This window comes from Amblyomma mixtum, chromosome 1 (genome assembly GCF_055824585.1).
Source record: "Amblyomma mixtum isolate Tamu chromosome 1, ASM5582458v1, whole genome shotgun sequence".
NCBI lineage: Eukaryota > Metazoa > Arthropoda > Arachnida > Ixodida > Ixodidae > Amblyomma > Amblyomma mixtum.
Genome location: NC_143012.1, coordinates 148,892,798 through 148,902,259, shown reverse-complemented (window position 1 = coordinate 148,902,259; position 9,462 = coordinate 148,892,798).

The window sequence follows — 9,462 nt, the reverse complement described above, 5'->3', positions numbered from 1 at the left end:
GCCGCAGCGACAACAGCGTCCGCGGAAGGAGACGCTGCTGAAAAAAAAACAGATAAGTACGAAGCCGCCTTCCCTCCACCACCACGCACTTCCCCACTCAGTAAGACGTTGCTCGTTTCATATACGTTGTGTCGAACATTCTAGACAGTTCCAACAATTGACAGGTTAATGACAGAACACGATGGATAGAAATGCAATAATATAAATATGAAATAGCCTAATTAACCTTTCTAGTTAGACCGCATAAATCAATAAAACCGAGAACGAAATTGGCCGAGTTGGGGAATCGAACCAGGGTCTCCGGAGTGCGATACGAGCACGCTAGCCACTCCGTAATGCCAGCTGAATGGTTTGGAATGAACAAAGGCGCGTCTAGCTAATACGGCGTCTTCGTTCACTCCCATCTTCCCCTTTCCCTTACGGCGAGGTGCAGGTGTCCACCCAGATATGCGAGAGAGATACATTTCCTTTCCTCGAAAAATAAATTTACCGTCCAGCAAGGCGTACAGCCGAATTGGCGATGGCGTTCTGTGGACTCCCTGGCAGCGTTGCAAGACGCTGTCGCGTTCCACTCTTACAGGCGAAGCTTAACATGTTAACCACACATCAGTAACACACGCAGACAGCCAATGGACGCGTCATTCGCTGGCAGCACTTGATTCATCATTCACAACCACATTCTTAACGTACGCTCCCTTGCCGCACATGCCAAGGACGTACACCACGATCACATTCTGCGCCATTCCTCTGTACTTTGCTTTGCTGAAACCTGGATGGATCCCGAAGAGCCTCTCGAAATCATAGATTTCCTATACTGCTGTGGTACTCGCAGAGACCACAACAGAGCGGCGGGAGTCGCTATCTACTTGCGCACAGGTCTCTCTGCAATACCAGTCGAAATGTTTGGCACGTCACATGAAGTTGGCGAACTGTGCGCCGCAAAGTTGCCCAACGGCTTGCTGGTAGTAGCTGCCTACTTCGCCCCTACCGCACTCACGAAAGACGTCGTGCACTTCCTGCAACTCGCATTAACCGTCCATCGATCCACACCGATGTTAGTAGTGGGGGACTTTAATGGTGACATAAAGACAAACAGCAATTTCCTAACACTTATGCGGGAGAACATCCCGTTCCTCTCGCTCGTAACGCGTCCCACGGCTGTGACAACCTCGCGAGGCACTCGTATACATCTCGTCTTTGAGAATCAAGCATTGGTGTACCAAGTCGAACATATATCAGTCTATTTCTCCGACCACAAAGCTTCCTTCATGACTGTCAAGAACTGTTAGTGGAGTCTTTGTTAAAGGAATACGTGTGAAAAATAAAAAAAATTCTGTGATAGCGCATACATGTGTTGCTCGATTTCTTTGCCTCAATCTATCGAAAAGGTGAAACAGCTTATTTGCTGCGCTCAAATTTCGCATTAGGAAGTAACGTAATCGTCGGTAATTTTTTATTTACTTTTTATTTTTCATATTTTATTTTTTTTGCTCCTTTTCTTATTTTTATTGTGTTATCTTATTTTTTGTTTTTGTTTATTTTCTTATTTTTATTTTTAATTTTTCCTTTTCATGACTTTATTCCTTTTATTTTATTTATGAAACGCATGCATTCACTAGATGCGCCTTTATTTAGCTCGAACCTTGAGCCTTCGTGGCGGAGTGGTAGCGTCTCCGCTTCAAATGCCAAAGGCCCTGGTTCGATTCCCACCCTCGGCGCAGTTTCTTTTTAAGCAGTGACGCCGAAAGGGGGACAAATCTGCCGACACGGCTGCCGACGCGTCTGTCGACGCATCTGCCGACGTGTCTGCTAACGAAAGTATGAGGCATTAAAGGCTTTCGCCTTAAAATTTGTGATGCGCAGATGCTCTGTTATGGACACCGGAGTGGACACCATGAGAAGGCACGCGTAACAGGGAAAGAACAGGATCAGGTGGGCGGATGAGATTAGAAAGTTTGCGGGGATGATCTGGCTGCACAGGACAGAGAATTTCGGAGAAATGTGGGAGAGACAATTGTCCTGTTGTGTGCGCAGTTAGGCTGGTGGCGATTATGGAGTTGAGTCTGGTCCAGCAGCGCAGGCAGTGCTCACCGGTGCGGGTCTCAGAAGCACGGCGGCCGCCGCCACGGCCAGCGCAGCAACCGCGGCCGAGAGCCACAGCTTCACCGGAAGCTCGGCGGCCAGCTCCTCGAGGCCCGGCGCTGCGGCCTTGGCCGGCACGGCGTACACGAAGTCCAGGCTGGTCACGTACGCCGCTTCCATGAAGAGGAGCGCCTGGAAGCGCTCCACCTGCAGCGCCACGTCGCTCAGGTGCAGGTCGAAGTGCCTGCGACAACGATATGAGAATGCTCGAAAATGCCCGCCTGCGTGTGACGTAACAGAACCTGCTGTCGCGCGCTTTTTTGTCACCCAGTTGCTTGAAACGAAACGCATTCACCGTAAGGCTCCGCTTTAAATGCTCAAAAGATAGCTGGGCGGTGCTGAATACGTTCCCGTTACAGGGCGGGAATATTAGGCAAGCACTGTAATAAGCGAGTAATTACTCATTGACATCCACCCGAGCGCAGCCATACGGCTACAAAGGAAAGCTATACAGCTTTCTCAGAAACTTCGTAGTTAAAGAAAAATTCTTCCTGGTCCGGGGTTCGAACCCGGGACCACGAAAATTTTTTCTTTAACTACGAAGTTTCTGAGAAAGCTGTATAGCTTTCCTTTGTAGCCGTATGGCTGCGCTCGGGTGGATGTCAATGAGTAATTCCTCGCTTATTATAAATATCCTCCACCTTGGAGGATTACTCTAAACATTTGACCAACTAGGCAAGCACTGACCAGTTATTCCACCTGCACGTTTTCCCTAAGCATGGATGCCAGAGCGTTTTGCCAGCTGATCCGCGAACCGGAGCCACGCAGTATTGCCAGGAGGTAGCGGAAGACCGCCCGATATTCTGGTATATGATGAAAGTCTATTGCGTTAACAGTGGTGCTAGAAGCCCACATATGAAAGTATTCTATGCACAAGATATCCAGCAGCAGTTCACTTTACCGAAAAATAAATGCTGAACATTGTCCCGAACGAACTGGCTGGCAGAGCTGCAATACGTCGTGTTTCGAAGACAGGAGTGTGCAAGAAGATACTGCTCCCGTTCTAAAAAGCACGGCTCCATGCCGGCTATGCCGTTGATTTCACAGGGCTAGTGAACCGGTGTGCAAAGCTGGATAAAATGGGACAAATACATCATTGGCGACACTGAAATTCCTTGCGCTACAGTTCGCGGATAACTGGCCTTGCCGAGGAGAAACAGTTCACAAGTGTTCTGCTGTATCAGGAGGCCTGGTAACTCAAATGAGGAGGCCTACGCGCATCTGTGTACCGAGTAAGCTTAGGCTACCGGCATTTCGTGCACCTTATTAGCTGGAGGCCGCTGTGTGATAGTACAGGAGTCTTCTTCTTACCATGCATGCTACATGCACTTTTGAGCTTAAAATGAGGTCAAAAATTCCTGTTCTTTGTGTTTGCCTTTCCTCCTCGCCTGGTACATACGAAAGCCGCTCGTGATTCTTGTTTGTTCGTAACCTATTAGTACACATCATCATTTGCGATGATTGGTTTATTGGTTTATTGGGGTTTAATGTCCTGAAGCGACTCAGGCTATGAGGGACGCCGTAGTGAAGGACTTCGGAAATTTCGACCACCTGGGGTTCTTTAATGTGCACTGACATCGGCAGTACACGGGCCTCTAGAATTTCGCCTCTATAGACATTCGGCCGCCGCGGCCGGTATCGAACCCGCGTCTTTCGGGCCAGCAGCCGAGCGCCGTAACCACTGAGCCACCGCGGCGGGCCATTTGCGATGAGACGCAATGCATTTTACATAAATGCGAGGGCACTGTATGGTTATGCAAGCGTCATCAAAAAGTGTCCGCAAATTTTGTCCGCACGTTCATGTCGTTCTATAAAGATATAAGAAAAAAAAACATTTGACTCCATTAGGTAGTGGGTGAAAAAAATCGCGCTAAATCCCAAATTTGGATGATGTGGATTAATTGATTGATTAAACGCTAAAAACACACTTAGACGTCGCAATAGCCAAGCATGACGATGTAGCACTTGGAGGTCAGAAAAGAACGGTGCCGATATAGTATGTGGACGTTGTGCTTTCACAATGCTCTAGTGCGGGTGGTCGCAGTGATCTGATAATAAATAAAAAACAATAAACATAAAACATGATAAACAAAAAGTAAAACTTACAAAAAAAATAAAAATGAAGGAAGAAAAGGCTCTCGTATTTCTGCTCTTAAGCAGACAAGTGCAATACCTTCTAAGTTTCAGCCACTCTGCATATGCAATGCCTTATGACCTCGAGCGTGCCAGAGCCTTGGATTAACGCTGACATGATATCAATTGATAAGAAAGGAGATGCCAAGGTCTTGAAAAATTACAGACCGAGCAGCTTACTGTCCGCTAGCTGCAAGGTATTTACTAAGGTGACCGCAAATAGAATCAGGAGAACCGTATACTTTAATCAACCAAATGATCAGGCAGACTTTCGTAAAGAATACTCGAAAATAGACCACATTCGCACTATGAATCATGTGACAGAGAAATGCGCTGAATATAATCAACCCTTATATACATGTATAGCATTCATTGATTACGAGAGAGCGTTTGACTCAATGGAAACCTCAGCAGTCATGCAGACATTGCAGAATCAGGGTGTAGAAGAGTCTTATGTGAAATCACTGCAAGATATCTGTAACGACTGCACAGCTGCCATAGCCCTTGATAAAGTCCGCAATAAAATTCCAGTAAGGTAGGGTGTCAGGCAGGGAGACACGACCTCGACAATGCTATTCACCGCCTGTTCCTTTGGCCTGGATTGGGAACAGTTGGAGATAAGAGTTACTGGAGAATACCTATAGGTAATTTGCGATTCGCTGATGACATTGCCTTACTAATTCACTCAGGAGATGATCTGCAAAGCATGACAAATGAGTTAGACAGGCAGAACAGAACGGCAGATCTGAAAATAAACATGCAGAGAAACACAGTAATGTGCAACAGTCTCGCAAGGGAGCTGCAGTTCGCAATTTGTAGCGATATGTTGGAAGTGGTAAGGCAGTACGTCTATTAAGGGTAGATAGTGGCCGGTGGTCCGGATCAGGAGAGGGAAATAAGTCGAAGAATAAGAATAGGATGGAGAGTATATGGCAGGTTCTCTCAGATCATGAATGGTAGCTTACCAATATCCCTGAAGAGAGAAGTATACAACAGTTGTATCTTACCGGTACTCACCTATGGGGCAGGAACGGTGCGGCCAACGAAAGGGGTTTAGATTAAGTTAAGGACAACGCAGTGAGACATGGACAGAAAAATGATAGGTTTAACGTTAAGAGATCGGAAGAGGGCCGAGTGGGTGAGTGAACAAACGCGGGTTAATGACATCCTAGTTGCAACCAAGAGGAAGAAATGGGCTTGAACAACGCATGTAATGCGAAGGCAAGATAACCGCTGGTCCTTAAGGGTAACGGAGTGGATTCCAAGAGAAGGCAAGCGTAGCACGGGGCAGCAAAAAGTTTGGTGGGCTGATGAGGTTAATAACTTTGCGGGGATACTGTGGCCGCAGCTGGCAGAGTGCAGGGTTAATCGAAGAGACGTGGGAGAGGCCTTTGCCCTGCAGTGGGCGTAGTCAAGCTGATGATGATGGTGTACAGACCAGCTGATTGAATTCATTAGGCCACCCTGTAAAAACCAAAGGCAGATGACCAAGTACGATGCGCTGCGAGCAAAAATAGTAGAATCATCAAGGATACTTGTAGAGTGGGCCATACAGCGAGTGAAGGTCTTCAAGATTTTATCTACGAGGATTCCATGGACAATGGTGAGACTAATGCAGTGCACGGGCTCGGGCCGCCCGCGGGCCGGGTCGGGCTGGGACATGATTTGTTTTGCCGGGCCTGGGCCGGGCCCGGGCCTGAAGTTGCGGGCCCGGGCCGGGCTCGGGCTTAAAGCTACGGGCCCGAGCCGGGCTTGGGTCCGTAAGAAACGGCTGGTGTCCGACTTTTCATTCATTATTGCAGAGTGAAGTACTCAACTGCGGCATTGAAGCAGCGACACGGATGAGCTATGAATTAGTGTACGCGCTGAGAAAAAAACTAAGCTTTATTCATTGACTTATTTATTTCCTTATTTCCTCGCTGCAGTGCGGTAACAGTAAAATTCAACCGGCCTTAGTTGGCCATTGATCGTTCGTCATCCCATAACATACCTATACACTATTAGAAATGCATTCGGGAAGAACATAATAGTTTAGTACGCTTATAGTCTTCAAACACATACTGTGAAATACTCCAGCCTTTTAGGTTGTCATTTCTGCTTAAAGGCGACCAGTTCGGCTATGAGCTCAGCCTGTGCGATCGCGTTCACTAAAAAAATGTCATCCTACTGCTTGCTAGGCATCTTTATTATTTATACTTTGCGGGAGGCAGAATATAACTGATTAAAATCATGGGAGAAGGCAAAGTAGACTACTACGCGTGTATGCAGCCCTTTTTATTTAGCTCTCGGAACTCCCGAGTTTATCCTTGCCCACCTACACGAGATCACTCTCCAAAAGACGGGCCTGGCGAGCACTACTCTTAATCCCTTCCTTCTGGGTTAAAAAGAACGAACTTTCTGGAAGCTAAAATGCGGTTTCAGAACCTCTGTCGGCCAGTTCCTTATCGAACTAGTAGTACTCTACTTGCTCAGAGTGAGCAGTATACCTCAAGCGTTACTGTGAAACGGGCCGGGCCAGGCCCGGGCTGGGCTTCATTCCGGGATTCACGGGCCGGGCCGGGCTCGCTAGAGCGATAATTTAGCGGGCCCGGGCCGGACCCGCGCTTGAAGCCGCGGGCCTGGTCTGGGCTCGGGCTTCAGGTCTCGGGCCCGGGCCGGGCTCGGGTCTCAGATTGAGGCCCGTGCAGTGCTCTAGCTGAGACTGATGGACGACAGTATGTGGGTTGTTGCCGGGAGCACCAATAGATCACTTCCGTTTCTGGCACACATCAGTTCCTGTGAACTTCATTGGCACATCACAAAGCACCATGTGATTAAGGGCAATGCTACCGCAAATTACGGCTATTAAGCTCACCAGTTGCTCATTCTTTTGTTTTTCCTTACTGCGATTATTTTTGATTGCGCAAAAATAGTTCTATTATGTATTAATTTTCTGTGGTGCTCACTATGCCTATTTGTAGTCTTTTTTGTAGTTATAGTTCAGAGGTACTTTCTTGTATGTCATAGCTGTTTTGTATTCTGTATGTTAAATAAGAATTCATTATGTGAATGTTTATTATGCACACATATGTAAAATGCTTGCTTCTGTTTCACGGGCTCATGTTTGTCATGCTTTCATGTAGGCTTCTGTTTCATTCGATTATATCTGTATATTCAGTGGGTGCTTCATATGCCATCTTTTTTCTGCACGTGATGCGCCCCGCTCGCACTTGCATGAAGAAGCCCAGTCAGGCTGCATTAGCGGTTACCTGCTGTCTCTAGAGGCAGGGATGTTGAAATAAGTAAAGGAACTGAAGTGTTCTGCTCTTTTATGAAAGAATAGGAATTCAATAAAGGTGCCTGAGTAGCGGCAGCGGATTCCTGTACCCTGCATTGTGAAAAAATTGAGGGGGCTCTTTGTCGACTTAAAGTGCGGTGAGGCTAAAGCTTTAAACGCGTTGTTGCTGCTTGTGTCACTGATGGGTGGTTAAGATGTTAATTAAGCACACAATTATTTGTGAATCTTAAATACTGGAGACACTGGAGGGAGTTTGGGAGGCATCTGTCTGATTCGACGCCTTTCTGCAAACACACTCCAGCGTCCAAGACAAGGAGAACTACATACGCGTTGGAAGGAAGTAGCGTAGCTCAATAAAGAAAAAAAAAAGGAAGTAGCGTAGCCATTAGCACTCCCGGCTGCGGAACGGAAGGATGGTGGTTCGAATCCCATCGCGCAAAAGATTTTTTTTCTGGTCTGACTAGAAAAGCGAGACAGCTCTGCTGACAACGCTCGTTCGAGAATGATGAGGCATTAAAGACTTTGGCCTTAATACACTAGCTTGAGATCAATATCCCATGCTAAAGCTCTACCGCACAGTGCCAAGATTACTGCAGTCTTCGTTTCAATTCGCGTGCACACGCTGTCTAGTGAAGCTGAAACAGTGCCATTTTCAATGTTCAAGTTCGATGCTAGCTTGTCGTCACATCATCCATTGGAATTCGGGGTGTGTGGAGAGGTGGCGTCACGTGGCAGAATGTCGGGATCGGGCCGGCACTGTAAACCTTCTGCAGGGCCGTTTTTTGTGCCCAATGCACACTCGATATCGGTGCAGCTGAGGACTTGCAATGTACCAGTCCGGTACTGGGAATGACTTTTTATTATTAACAGAGTCGCAAATAAGAGTTTTGTTGCGCATGGCTAAAAATCACGTAGTTACGGCAGAATCTATCGCTATACTATGCGGTCTAACCAGCAGTTACCCAGAAGCACATATGATTCAACTAAGTTATCGGTGCGCAGCAACAAATTCACGTCGTAGCATTCTGATTGGCCGCTATTTGGAAGTGCGCCATTTACACCTTTCAGATGCCGCTCGCCATTTATCGCTCATCAAAGACCTAGCTACTCTATGCGGGTCTCAGGAAAGCCAAATATCCAAATTATTTTTCTTTAGGCATGTACAAAATTTTCTGCGCAGTGTAATACTGAAACACCCGGAGTTCTCAAATGAGCAATCAAGGAATCACAGAATTGCATTTTCTTTCCAAGGTGCGCATGATACTCCCACCGGCGGCAGGTGGTTGTTTTTTCTTCTGCTTTTCTAATCAGTTATCTTTAAACGATAACTTATTCAGTAATATTCTAAATTGATCAACACCACAAAATAAATGACTTAAAAAAAAATCCCTGTGCCCCTTGGTTTCTGTGGCTGTTGGCTTCTGTCATATTTATAACGAGCCCCTCACCCCCTTCCCTTGTTTGCTTAATTGCTTAGCGAGGGCCTCGATTCTGGCAGCCTTGACGCCTTAGGAAGCATAAGAGGGTTCTCACGCAGCTTCCACCCTCTCCGTTCGATGACGTTCTACGTCACACCTGCGGTAACTCAGGACGTTCTACATCCGCCGCTTGTGAACGTGGGTGGCGCTGATGAACACTCTCAAGGTTAGGTTACTTGTAAACATAAATACCCCCGAAAGCAGAAGAATTGACAGCCGTCGCCGTAGCTCAGAGGTAGAGCACCGGACGCGTAATTCGGAGGTCGTGGGTTCGGATCCCACCGGCGGCAGGTGGTTGTTTTTTCTTCTGCTTTTCTAATCAGTTATCTTTAAACGATAACATATTCAGTAATATTCTAAATTGATCAACACCACAAAATAAATGACTTAAAAAAAATCCCTGTGCCCCTTGGTTTCTGTGGCTGTTGGCTT